Genomic DNA, 14621 nt, shown 5'->3' with positions numbered 1-14621 from the left:
TCATAAGCTCCTCCTTGCTCAGATATAATCTCTGAACTGAGCAAGCTTTAGATGAAGCTTGCAAGAAGGCTCATGATTCAGCCTGTGATCCCGCCAATAAATGGTGATAGAATCAATCTCTTTCGGTCTTTCTTCCATTTTTTCAAGTAATAACTTTACATCTCTATATCTTCCTCCCACCATTCAACCCACAGCATGGCCTTTTTTTGATCCATGTGATAACATCTCTTGAATCAATTTGCTCTTCTCTATCTCCAGGCCTTTTTAGTTCACCTTAGAACCCCAAGATTAGTAAAACGAACTTGCCCAACTGGCTTTCTCAATTTTCAGATATGCCCGATTCTTTACTAGCGTCGGTGACCTTTCAAGAATGTAAATCTAGTAATCTAGGTCCACTCCTGTGTAAGGAGCCCTAGGCTTCATCATATATTTATGGCTCTCAAGTCCCAGAGACCTGGCCTCTGCCCCCTCTCTCGTCTACCTCCCAGTGCTCTCACCATAATACTTCTCGTGTCAACTTTGCAATACTATTCAATCCTTTGGTATCCCTAAATGTCCCTCCTGGATCATGAATTTGATTCTGCCGGGAGCATTCCTCCGTCCTTCAATTCTACCAGCCTCCCTAAATGTCAAGCTTCCTTTCAGATACCTGTTCTTTCAGGACACACTTCTTAAAACAGCTCCCCCCTCAGCCCCACCCCTGTTCAGATTTGGGTTATAGAATGAACATAATACTTTTCACGGTAAAAAGGAGTAGAGCTTGATAGTGGAGGGTTATGTTCTGATCGGAAGCCGCTGCCATGAAGAAACTTGTTTGCAGGCTAACAGGCTAACTAGATGCAGGCATCTCTGTGGTTGGTATGGGTGGAGATTTAGCTTTCTCTACTGAGTCCTAAATTGGAAGTGGGGGCAAAAATTATGGAAGCTATCAGTTATTAATCAAATTCTGGCCATTTTGAGTCAATCACTACAAAGGTTGTTGTTTGGATTCCTGGGTTGGTTGCTTCATGTTGTGGGTCAGAGTTCTTTTATTTTGTGTGTTTTTGGTTGTCATTTTTTGTTTTTGTTTTTGTTTTTTTTAACTGTACTGCACAGCCTGTAGGATTTTAGTTGACTGATCTGGGAGGGATTGAATCCAGGACCCCAACAGTGAGAGTGCCAAGTCCTAACTGGACTGCCAGGAAATTCCCCAGCATTCTATTTCCATATATATAAGCTGGCCATTGTCCATTTATTTCAGTATCTCATGATGATACTTGTATGTATCTACCTCCTTTACTTTAAAAAAAAATAGTAAAATAAAATAAAATAGTAAAAGAAACTTCTTGAATTCATCTTGGTCAAGGGCATAATGTGTGTGGAAACATGTTCTGCTTTTGGAAGGCGTTTTAGCATAAGAGACACAGAAATAAGTATATGCATCAGGCTGGGGTTCCAGGAGATGTGATCAGAAGAAGCCACCTTCCTGGAGAACAGTGGGAAATGCCAGATCCTCCACGTTCATCAGGCTTGGAAATCTGCTGGGAGGTTAAAGTCAGCACAGTGGCTTTGGAATCACTTTGCCAAACTTTGTTTTCTTTGACAGCAGTACCACATCTAAGGCTTGGATTTGAGGGCTGGTGAAATGGGAAGTGGATCGTCTGCTCACATAGCTGCAATTAATACCCAGACTGTTCTGGGATACCCTCAGATTCCAAGTGCCATAGGGCTCCCTCATATACAGTGGAGACACAGAACGATGTCTCCACTAAAAGAATGCTTGGGTATCACCTAACCTGCTTTCTACCACCTCCTTGTAGAATTCTTTAAAAAAAAAAAAAAAAACTAGGTGAGGAAACAGATTTAGAAAATATATTGGTTTTCTGTGGCAGCTATAACGAATTATCACAAACTTAGTGGTTTAAACAACACAATTGAATTTGTTCACAGTTCTGGAGGTCAGAAGTCTGGGTGGGCTTGATGAGGTTTTTTTCTCAGGGTATCACAGGGCCAGAAAGTAAGCATTGGCTAGCTGGAGCTCGTCTCTGCAACCTCTGGGAAGAATCTGCTTCCAAAGTCTTTCAAGTTATTGGCAGAAGTCAGTTCTGTGTGGCTGTAGGTCTGAGGTTCCGGTTTCCTCCCTGGCTGCTATCCAGGGGCCACCCTCAGTCCCTTCTCAAATGGCCCTCCATCTCCGGAGCAGCAAGAGCATATGGAGCCCTCTCCTGCTCCAGTCTCTCTGACTCCCCCTTCTGAGCTTTAAAGGACTCATGTGACTGGATCTGGTCCACCCAGATAATCTCCTCACGTTAAGGCCAATTGACTTGGAGCTTTAGTTATATCTGAAGAATTCCTTCACAGAAATCTGGAGATTAGTGTTTAATTGAATGAATAACCAGAGGACAGGACTCTCAGAGAGGCCATCTTAAGATTTGCTTACTACATGTTTTATATTACAAAGAAATTCTGAGCAGAGAGAGACTCTTGAACCAGTTCTAGGTAATGTGTAATTATTACGTAAAGGCGGAGAAAAAAGATGAACATTTTTCTGACCATCTATACATTCATTGTTAAAAAAAAATTCCTATTTCACATGTACATAGTCAGAGCCACAATAAATTCTATTTCACACACACACACACACACACACAAAAATTCCTGAAGGTATAGGGACTTCGTTCTCATTTGCAAAAAAAAAAAAAATCCAAGGCAGATATTCTGATTGGTGGGTGGCCTTCCTCTACCCAGTGATGCAGAGACCCCCAGGTTCCATCCGTGTTGTAGCTCCCCACTTTCCTAGGGCCATCGCCTGCATCCAATTGGTGCAAGATGAGAGAACAGGAAGGACATGCATCTCCTCTTCAAGCCTTTGTCTAGCGGAATCACACATTATTTACAATCATTCCCTTGGTGTCAACTAGTCACTTGACTGTGCCAAATTGTCAGGATGCTTGGAAATATAGTCTAGCTGTGTATTAATGAAGAAGAAATGGATTGGTGAATAGTAGTAGTCTCTGCTTCAACCTACTGTGTGCTGGCACCTTACATAATTCTCATTTAATTAACACCACAGCCCCGAGAGGTATATTGGTCTACTCAACAGAACTGGAAACTGACAGCCAGAGATAGAATTTTCGCACGGTTCCACAGCTGTTATGTGAAGGACCTAAGCTAGGGTCTATATCCTCTTTGACTCCCAAACTCTGTTTCCAGTTTGACATATTAGTTCTTCTATAGAGTGTTTAGAGATTAAGCTCTTGTTTAGGGAAGGGTTGCTTGAATTATAATTTGATTATCATGGCTGGTTTTCTCCAAGTGAATCAGAGTTACCTAAGTGGGTTGTTTGAAATCATTAGTTTCTAATCCCACCCACTAAAGTTTCATTCAGCCAGTCTGGGAGTGGGAGGGGAAGCAGAAATCTACATTAAAGTGAGCGTCTTGGGTTATTCAGATGTGTTGAAATGTTTGTAATATGCCATTGCAGCCTGCTCTTCTGGGATAGGGAACATGAAGAGGTGAATTCCCACTTGTGGTCTGTCTGGTAAAGGGCCCCTCACTAGGATTTTGGGTTCTGATCTGTTTATGAAATTCTGGGGCTTCTCCAGAGTATCTTTCCCTGCCCTACTCCAAGGAATGAGGTCACTGGGAGGGATTTTTTTTTTAAATGGTAACAACATGGCTGAGTGAGGCCAATTGCATGCCTGTCTAATTATTCTATTCTCTGCCCAAAGCCCACCCATCTGAGCCCTGCAATGCTCAGCTTGGGGTCACTGTTGGACTCCTCTAACAGCCTCCTTCAGATGCGTAGAACTTGAACCCAACTTCCTATCATCTGTGAAATCTCATGTCATTGGTGGTGTTCCTTGCTTGTGTAGCTTGTTAAGCCGATTTCTCACCCTGTCTTCGCTGAGGATGAAATACTTGCAGGCTTGTGTTAGAAGGACCTGAGAAGGAAGAAAAGCAAGACGCTGCCTGCTGTTGGGAGCTTGCAGCCTCGTAATGGTACGGTAATGAGAGGAGTAGTGTTTATAGATGGAGTTTACATATTAGCTTATTTACTTCTCACAAACAACCCTGAGGAATTGGCAAAAACCAAGGCTCAAATTTAAGTAAATTAGTTAAGATGACTCAACTGGTATTTGAATCCAGGTCAGTTTGATTCTAAAGCTCATGTTCTGAGTTACTTTGAGCAGTAGATTGAAGGAATATGTCCATACCCTAATCCCCCAGAACCTGTGAATGTGACCTCTGAAATAACGAAGGTGCAGGTCTTGAGATGAAGAGATCATCCTGGACTATCCAGGTGGGTAACAAGTGTCCTTATAAGGGACACACAGAGGAGAAACAGATACAGAAGAGATGTGACAGCCAGGCAGAGATCGGAGCGGTGATACAGCTACAAGAAAAGCAGTGCTGATAGTCACCAGAAGCTGGAAGGTGTAAGGAACGTTTTGTCCCCTAGAGTGTGGAAGGCCCTACAACACCTTGATTTCAGATTTCTGTACTCCAAAACTGCAAGAAAATAAGTTTCTGTGTTCTAAGCTACTGGTTTGTGGCAGGCTTTTGTTTTTAACAGCGGTCACAGGAAACTAATACACTCTATTTAATGTCATCAAAATCCTCAGGGAACATATAATTCAAGGATGAATTATGTTGTGTGCTCAGAGATTAAAAAATTTTGAAAATCAGAGCAAGAGATCACTGAAATTGGGGATCATTTGGGCCTATGTAATTATCTGCTAGCACCTCTCCCTGTATCAGGCTTCCATCATCATCACCTTCATCATTTCTGTTACTGTTGACTGCTTAATATGTGCTGGGCACCAGACTAAGTGCTTTTACTGCATCACCTCTGATAAAACTCCCGTCAGTTCTATGAGGTAAGTACTGCTGCTGCTGCTAAGTCGCTTTAGTTGTGTCCGACTCTGTGTGACCCCATAGACGGCAGCCCACCAGGCTCCCCCATCCCTGGGATTCTCCAGGCAAGAACACTGGAGTGGGTTGCCATTTCCTTCTCCAATGCATGAAAGGGAAAAGTGAAAGTGAAGTTGCTCAGTCGTGTCCGACTCTTAGTGACCCCATGGACTGCAGCCTACCAGGCTCCTCCGTCCATGGGATTTTCCAGGCAAGAGTACTGGAGTGGGGTGCCATTGCCTTCTCCGGAGGTTAAGTACTACTTTAGCCTATTTTTCAGATGAGAACCCTGAGGCTCAGAAAGGTAATTTCCCACCTGTGGTTGTACAATGAATAAGTGCCCGTGGGAGGCGGGAACTCAGGTCTGTCTTGCTCCTGAGTCTTGGCTTAAGCAGTTTCCTTCACCATCTTCCCTTTTAGTAAATTCTTACACATGCTTCATCATTGTGATTAGGGCTCCACCATTTGGGGAGGCCGGGGCCAGAAGGGTGGACTCAGCGTGGTCTCTGTGAGCCTGAGTCCTCTAGGGTATGGCGTGCCTCTCCAGGCCACGGCAGGCGTGACTCCGCAGACGTTTGTTAATAGACAGGATGACAGCTGAGCTTGGGCTGCCTCACAGCCGTTGGAGAAGCATGTGACATCCTCTCGGAGGTAAGTCACCAGTTTCTGCATTGTGTTATTAGGCTGCTACACTGTGTGAGAGAAAGCAGGTGAGCACTGCCTCTCGCCCCTGCCTCACCCACAGGGAATGAAGGTGTGACGTGTAGATCCCCGTGAAGCGAATGGGGAATCTGGACTGAAGCTCCCTGTGGGCTGGTGGTGATCTGGACTGACTGACCCTGTCCCAGTCTCTGTTCAGCTAGAGAAAGAGGACACAAGGCTAGATTTTCATTTCTGTTTCTTTTTTGGAAGCTGTCAATGTTATGGATTAAGACCCAGGTAAACTATCCACAGTGCAAGAGAGAATGGAAAATCCTTGGCCCTGACTCTGACAGAAAGCCTGGTTTTAGAATTTGAGAAGGTGATTGGATCTAGTTTGCTTTTCTCCAAGTAGGGGAGAGACAAGACAGAGTGCCAAGCTGAGGGGCTAAAGGTAAGACATCTGGTTTTGCATTTTGTTGCAGCCAAGAGGTGTGGTTTTCTCTCTGCCCCCACTCCCCCCTCCTTCTGCAGAATGGGGTTCCATGAGGCCAGCCTGTTGATTTCTTTTACACGTGTATGGAATTGACATCTTCTATCCCTTCCAGTGTGGAATTAACTTTGTGAATAATCTGTGAAGCAGCCCAATCAAAAAGATTTCCTTCGTTTATAGGATTTTCTCTATTTGTCAGCAGGGGTAGGAACCCCACAGAAGGTTTGTTAAAGAGCCATAGACGAGTTCTAGATGGCCCTACTTGCAGAGGGTAAGTGCACTTGACTTCTATATTTTTTTTTTTGGTAATACCCTTTCCTAGTCTTCAGAGATTCAAGTGTGATTGAAATTATATTTACCAAGTTTAAGCATACTGATACCTTGAAAGAAGTAAATGTAAGACAACAAAAATATATAGAATTTTATGCAGTAAACATAAACTCAGGAAAGTTCCATTTATTCAACAAAATTTTGTTGCACCCCTACTGTTTATCAAATTCTAGGAATATGGAAAAGAATGAGTTTGCCTTCAACTTGCTCCATCTGTTTGCAGCTGTTGAAAATCATACTTTCTGGTGAGATTACTTAATGGTTTCTCCAAAGTGGAGAAAAGTTAATAAAAGAATGACGGAAATAAAAGTGAGGAAGCCAGAAAGTAGCTGGATTTACTACATGATATGCTATAGCCAATATTATTTTGAACTAAATTGCAAGAGAACAGTGCAATAAGAACAGTGATATGAAATGTCTATGAAAATACTGTGGAATAAGCCCAGGAAGGATGGACAGTGTTCCAGTGGGTCCCTCTCTAAGTAAAAACAGAGCTGCTGCTGCTGCTGCTAAGTTGCTTCAGTCGTGTCTGGCTCTGTGCAACCCCATTGACGGTAGCCCACCAGGCTCCCCCATCCCTGGGATTCTCCAGGCAAGAACACTGGAGTGGGTTGCCATTTCCTTCTCCAATGCATGAAAGTGCAAAGTGAAAGTGAAGTCACTCAGTCATGTCCGACTCTTAGTGACCCCATGGACTGCAGCCCACCAGGCTCCTCTGTCCATGGGATTTTCCAGGCAAGAGTACTGGAGTGGGATGCCATTGCCTTCTCCGAAAAACAGAGCACAGATGTTAAATTGTCAAAGAGGGATGGGAAGTCTTTATCAAGTAATAGTCAATAGAAAGTTAAAAATCAGTCTTAGTGATTTATTCAATGCCACCTCTTGCCATCTTTTTTTTTTTTTGCTGGTTGCTTGGATTTTATTGTCCACTTGGTACAAGGCACAGGGTTATGGGGTGTGAGGAAGGCTTTCAATATGGCCTGGATAGTAAAGAGTGGAATTCTCTCAACTTCCTTATTGGTGTTTTGCTGTTTTAATGTGTTAGTCGACTCAGTTGTGTTGAACTCTTTGTGACCCCATGACCTGTAGCATGCCAAGCTCCTCTGTCTATGGGGATTCACCAGGCAAGAATACTGGAGTGGGTTGCCACACCCTTCTCCAGGGAATCTTCCCAACCCAGGAATCGAACCTGAGTCTCTTACGTCTCCTGCAATAGCAAGCAGGTTCTTTACCACTAGAGTCACCTGGGAAGCTGTTTCGATATTAAAAACCAAACTGCTTCTGTTGGCAGCAGCCTGCTTAGTCTTGTGGTGGGGGAGGGGGGCTCCAATGAGCCTAGCACCTTGGAAGACAGCCTAGCCACTGGTGGTAGTCACTCAGGATGGGGGCCTGCAATTGGTTTTGCCAGGCTGGCCACCAGGCTGCTGCTTTCCCACAGCTTTCTGAGCCAGGTCACAGGTGATCACGCCAGTTAGGGCCTGGGAAGTCTCCGAGTGCTCAGAGGACTCCAACACTGTGATCATGAATAGGAGAGTGGACTTGCAGGAAAAGAAGCTAGCCCATCTGTGTTCCAGGTCTGCTGTGGGGAGACTTGTGTCATGGGGAGATGGTTTCCCCAGGGTACTCCATACTTCTGCAGGAGCTGTTAGGGAAATGGAGCCCAGGAAGTGCTGCTAGGACTCATGAGTGGCCACGAGCAAGCTGCTGGAGGGAATGGTTGGCATGCTCTTGTTTGCGGGTTGGTGGAAACCTTGGCCACAGCACTTCGCTGGCCTTGGGGTGTGATATTGGATGGCAGCAGGGATGGGTGCGGGTGGGGGAGAGGGGGAGTAAGCCATGGAGCCCATCTGGGTAGGAGAAAGCAGGCGCTGCTCCACAAACCAGATGCTTGGGGTTGCCATCATTTTGAAATTGATAAATTGGGCATCAGTTCAGTCACTCAGTCATGTCCAACTCTTTGCGACCCCATGGACTACAGCACGCCAGGCTTCCCTGTCCAACACCAACTCCCAGAGCTTGCTCAAACTCATGTCCATCAAATCAGTGATGCCTCCAACCATCTCATCCTCTGTCATCCCCTTCTCCTCCCACCTTCAATCTTTCCCAGCATCAGGGTCTTTTCAAATGAGTCAGTTCTTCACATCAGGTGGCCAAAGTACTGGAGTTTCAGCTTCAGCATCAGTCCTTCCAATGAATATTCAAGACTGATTTCCTTTAGGATGGACTGGTTGGATCTCCTTGCAGACCAAGGGACTCTCAAGAATCTTCTCCAACACTACAGTTCAAAAGCATCAATTCTTCTACGCTCAGCTTTCTTTATGGTCCAATTCTCATATCCATACATGACCACTGGAAAAACCTTTGATTAGACAGACCTTTGTTGGCAAAGTAATGTCTCTGCTTTTTAATATGCTGTCTAGGTTGGTCATAGCTTTTCTTCCAAGGAGCAAGTGTCTTTTTATTTCATGGCTGCAGTCACCATCTGCAGTGATTCTGGAGCCCCCCAAAATAAAATCTGTCACTGTTTCCATTGTTTCCCCATCTATTTGCCACGAAGTGATGGGACCAGATGCCATGATCTTAGTTCAGAAAGTAAACCTGATGCCTTTATGGGAGATGAAGCCACTTTCGTGCTCTGGATAGGATCACCTCTGTGGGAGAATGTTACATTTTTTTCTTAAAGGCAAAATGTTTGTAGGTTTTACCTCTTTACTTTGTATTTACTTTTAAAGTTGCACTTGTTCACCTATCAGTATTATTAAATCTGATATTTGGGATACTTTTTCTATAATAAAACATTCTCTTTTGAAAAAAGAATCATACTTTCAAAGAATTTGGGGAGCCTAATGTGTAACTCTATACTGATGACACTTAAGCACATAAAAAATTAGAAGGACATTTTTCAAAATGTTAAAATGGATTGTTTTCGAATTATGGAATTGCAGGATTATTCTTCCTGTTTTTCAACGTTTTCTAGATTTTCTAAAGTAAGTTGCACGATTTTGATAATTAGAGAGAGAAAGATGTCATTAAGAAAATGATTGCACCTGATTAGCTGCAGCCCATGCTCTCTGTTGCCAGCTGATCCTCTGCCTTTGGCAAGAGATGAATTTCATGAGCCTGTAAGCCCTGCCAGGAAAAGTGCAATTACCCAGAACGAAGCCACCCTGGGGCCTGGCCAGTCCCCGGTGGAGGGAGGGACGATGCAGAGAAGCCCATCTGGAGAGGGGCTGCATTGTATCTCAGGGACACCCCAAAACTGTGCCCACCTACAGATTCCTAGGCGGCATCCTAACTTAAAGGTGAATTGCTGGTGCTTGACTGCCAGCCGGTTAAACGCTGCCTTGACTGGGGGGCTGTGTACTCGTCTTGAAGTGCAAGGAAACATGGCTGGGCAGAAGCTCAGATGGGTCTGCACCTGCCTCAGGGCTGCCAGAGAGCATCACGCTTCCCTCCTAACAAGGATCAAGCTGCCTGATTAGAAGTTCAGGCTTCCGACAGAATGTGTTGGAGACTAGGATTCCCTCCTGCTGTGTAGTCTAGCGCTGTTCCACTCTGACCAGTGACATCTGCAAGACCAAGGGGAAAGGCAGGAGCTCCGGGTCTTGGGCAGATTTGCTGAATCAGACTCCGCATTCCAAGAAATCCCCAGGTGACTTCAGAGCACAGCTGCCTTTGCATAGCTCTGCCACAGTTACCTCTCAGGTGGGTAAGCCTCAGCTGGTCTGCAGGGGGAGGGGATACAGGCAGGAAGAGGGTGTCCTGAGGGTCCTGAGGAGCCCATGGGAAGCCTCGCCTTCTGTCAGGTGGGCTGAAAGCAGAAGCAGCTTTGGAGGCCAGGCCCAGACTACTGGAGAGATCCCTGATAAGCGTCTGCTTCTGTGATTTAGGGCAAAGGAGGCTGGGCAAGAGCCCATTCCAGGGCAACCTTCTCTAGGAATGTGCAGGGCTTACTGGATAATCTCTCCCTGTCTCTCGTGGGGTCTCTGGAGCCTGGTAAGAAGCAGAGGCATTATTTTCATTTTCCAGATGGTTTTGGGGGGATGGGGAGGAGGCAAGCTGGGATGCTGCCAGCTACTGAGAAAGCTAGAGCTCTTGGTGTAATGGGGCCAGCTGCTCTTGGGCCAGATAGGAAGGCTGTGTCCAGACACACCATCCTTCCAGATCTCCAGACACTGGCCGTTGGGCTGTCAGAATCTCTCAGGGGCTGCTGAGAGTTACAGACTCCTGGCCACTTTCAGTTTTTTGAGGGGTGGTGGTGGTAGTTTCCAATACATTAAAAGTCCTGGGGAAAAAAGCTTAAATGCTATAGTATTTTAAGAAGTATTTACAATTTAAAACTTAATGTTTAAAAACACAGACAATGTGAATATGGATTTAACACTGTATTAGCTTGCAAGGGCTGCCATAGCAAAGTACTACAAAGTTGGTGGCTTGAACAGCAGAAATTGTCTCACACTTTGGAGGCTGGAAGTTTAGGATCAAGGAGTCTAAAGTGCTGCCTTCTTGGAGGCCTCTCTGTTCGGTTTGTAGCTGGCCATCTGCTCCCCGTGTTACTGTCACATGATCCTCTCTGCGTTTGTGTCCATTTGTTCTTGTTAAAATACTTATTTACTTGAACGCACCAGGTCTCACTTGCAGCCCAGGGATCTTTAGTTCAGCATGTGAACTCTTGGTTGCAGCATGCGGCATCCAGTTCCCTGGCCAGGGTTTGAATGCAGGGCCCCTGCCTTGAGAATGCATAGTCTTAGCCACTGGACCACCAGGGAAGTCCCCAGCTGTTCTTTTCTTACAAGGACACCCGTCAGATTGGATTAGGGCCCACCCTAGTGCATCATTTTAACTTTACTTCTTTAAAAACCCTATTTCAAAATACGTTATATCCTGAAGCCCTGGGGGTTCAGAGTTTTTGGAGAATACAAGTCAGCTTGTAACAAACATTTGGAAATAACATCAAAAGGCTAAAATAAAGCCCTTTCATGAATGTAAGACCCAGGCCCCATGGCCCTCCTTTCCCCACCCTGTCTTGTATTCTCCTCATAGGCCAGCCAAGTAGGCAGCCTAAGGTATCTGATATTTCCTGGGTTTGTTGTATGTGGGGGTGGACACAGGGAGAAAAGTTCTCTCCCCAACTCTGCGCCCGCCCCCCCCCCCCCCACATCCTTCGCCTACTCTGGCTGCTTTCTGCCCTCTAAACCACTCTCGACTACTGTCCTCATGGGGACCCCAGAAGATTTCCCATTTTGGTGGGAAAATCTGAGGGCTGGGCTTCAGCCAGTGCCCATGACTGTGGCCAGGATTCTGTTGCCCCCATGCTCAGGACGTACATAAAGAGAGCCCACCAACACACTATCTTCTGGCCCTGAAGATGTTCCACACACTGAAAGTGGTTCCCTGGGGCATTATTCAGTAATCGCAAAATGCCCATCTGTGCTGGGAGACCTGATCTTCAGACAGGCACATGTTCCAAGTCTTTTAAGTCCTGTCTGAAGCCACCTATTATAGGTTGAACTCTGTCCCCTAAAGACATATTGGAGTCCTAACCTCAAGTACATCACAATGTGACCCTATTAGAGAAAAGAGTCTTTACAAAGGTAATCAAGTTAAAATGAAGTTGTAAGAGTGGGCCCTAATCCAATATAACTGGTGTCCTTATAAAAAGGGGAAATTTGGATACAGGTATGCGGAGAGGGAAGCTGGCCATCAGTAGGCTGAGGAGAGAGGCCTGGAACAGATCCTTCCCTCTTGGCGCTCAGGAGGATTCTTGATTTCCAAGATGGATTCCCCAGAACTGGGAGACATCGATTGTTGTGTAAGCAGCCAGTTGACAGTTCTTTCTTACAGGGGTCCTAGCAAACTGATTTACTTTCTGTGGTAACTCCTACCCACCACCTCTTCTCTCCTTATTTGCTCAGTACTCTTTCCATACAGACTTGACTTGTGCTAGGCCTTGTTCCATCCCTGCCAGCGGTGCCCTGCTGAATTATGTGATATTGGATCTCTTCAATGGCCCTGAGCTTCCTGAGGGCAAAGACCAAGATTATGTTCATTTAAAAAATTCCACTGACCCTTGCCCAGTTCTGGCCAGAACACCAATAAAGCCATGTTGATCTGAAGCATCTTCCTTCCTCCTTACTGCTGCCACAAACTTTCTGGCATGGTTAGATTGAGAGGCTGAGCCTAATGATGGTAAATAATGGAATTCCAACTGAGCTATTTCAAATCCTAAAAGATGATGCTGTGAAAGTGCTGCACTCAAGAGGCCAGCAAATTTGGAAAACTCAGCAGTGGCCACAGGACTAGAAAAGGTCAGTTTTCATTCCAATCCCAAAAAAAGGCAATGCCAAAGAATGCTCAAACTACCGCACAATTGCACTCATCTCACACGCTAGCAAAGTAATGCTCAAAACTCTCCAAGCCAGGCTTCAGCAGTACGTGAACCGTGAACTTCCAGATGTTCAAGCTGGGTTTAGAAAAGGCAGAGGAACCAGAGATCAAATTGCCAACATCCGTTGGATCACTGAAAAAGCAAGAGAGTTCCAGAAAAACATCTACTTCTGCTTTATTGACTATGCCAAAGCCTTTGACTATGTGGATCACAAGAAACTGTGGAAAATTCTTCAAGAGATGGGAGTACCAGACCACATACAACAATACCAGTACTTGCCTCCTGAGAAACCTGTATGCAGGTCAAGAAGCAACAGTGAGAACCATAGAACAACAGACTGGATCCAAACTGAGAAAGGAGTACGTCAAGGCTGTATGCTGTCACCATGTTTATTTAATTTATATGCAGAGTACATCATGTAAAATGCTGGGCCGGATGAAGCACAAGCTGGAATTAAGATTGCCAGGAGAAATATCAATTACCTCAGATATACAGATGACACCACCCTTATGGCAGAAAGTGAAGAGGCACTAAAGAGCCTCTCAATGAAAGTGAAAGAGGAGAGTGAAAAAGCTGGCTTAAAATTCAACATTCAAAAAACTAAGACTATGGCATCCAGTCCCATCAGTTCATGGCAAATAGATGGGGAAACAATGGAAACAGTGACAGACTACTTTCTTGGGCTCCAAAATCACTGCAGATGGTGACTGCAGCCATGAAATTAAAAGGCACTTGCTCCTTGGAAGAAAAGCTATGACCAACCTAGACAGCGTATTAAAAAGCAGAGACATTACTTTGCCAACAAAAGTCTGTCTAGTCAAAGCTATGGTTTTTCCAGTAGTCATGTATGGATGTTAGAGTTGGACCATAAAGAAAGCTGAGTGCTGAAGAATTGATGCTTTTGAACTGTGGTGTTGGAGAAGACTCTTGAGAGTCCCTTGGACTGCAAGGAGATCCAACCAGTCCATCCTAAAGGAAATCAGTCCTGAATATTCATTGGAAGGACTGATGCTGAAGCTCCAATACTTTGACCACCTGATGCAAAGAACTGACTCATTTGAAAAGATCCTGATGCTAGGAAAGATTGAAGGCAGGAGGAGAAGGTGATGACAGAGGATGAGATGGTTGGATGGCATCACTGACTCAATGGACATGAGTTTGAGCAAGCTCAGGGAGTTAGTGATGGACAGGGAAGCCTGGCGTGCTGCAGTCCATGGGGTCGCAAAGAGTCGGACACCACTGAGGGACTGAACAAGTGCAGTCCTTCTGAGTGGGCCTGGGCACAGCACTGCATCCGTCAGGCCGAGAGTTCTTGTGACTTGGTCTCTCTGCCCTTCCAGTCTGATTCTGAGAACAAGCCCTGTTGGGAGTGGAGTGTGTCACTGTGAGCTTGAAAGGACATCCAGGAAGCCCTGGGCTCTGGATGAGACCTCTGTGGGTGTGAAGTGGGGTGGGGAAAGGGGAGGCCTGGTTGGGTTCCTGAGCCTTTGCTGCCCCCTCCTGGAAGCCGCATCTAGGTCCCAGAGCATAAGCTGTCACAGAAACCCAGCTCTCCTCCAGCATTCACGCCACCCTCCACCTCCCTGCAGGCCCTTCTCGGAGTGTATATCGTTTGAACTTTGACAATGACATCCTCAAAGTCTGGAGTACTTCTGCTCTGTCCTGAGGGGCAGCCCTTGCAACTGTGCATTGCGTTGGAGGGATCTGAGGAGCCAGGAGCCTGGGAGGAAGACGCTCAGGGGCCCCGAGAGCAAGAGGAGCAAGGAGGTAGGTAGGAGCAGCTGTTTCGGAGGCAGGGAGGGGCTGAGACTTGTGATCCCAGTGGAGGGAGTCTGCTCTGAGGATCCTGGTTGGATTTGACTTAACCTAGGCCTGGCC

Source organism: Bos indicus x Bos taurus, chromosome 10 (assembly GCF_003369695.1).
Source record: "Bos indicus x Bos taurus breed Angus x Brahman F1 hybrid chromosome 10, Bos_hybrid_MaternalHap_v2.0, whole genome shotgun sequence".
NCBI classification, from domain to species: Eukaryota; Metazoa; Chordata; class Mammalia; order Artiodactyla; family Bovidae; genus Bos; species Bos indicus x Bos taurus.
The sequence above is the reverse complement of the archived record's forward strand: the minus strand, read 5'-3'. Positions refer to the sequence as shown.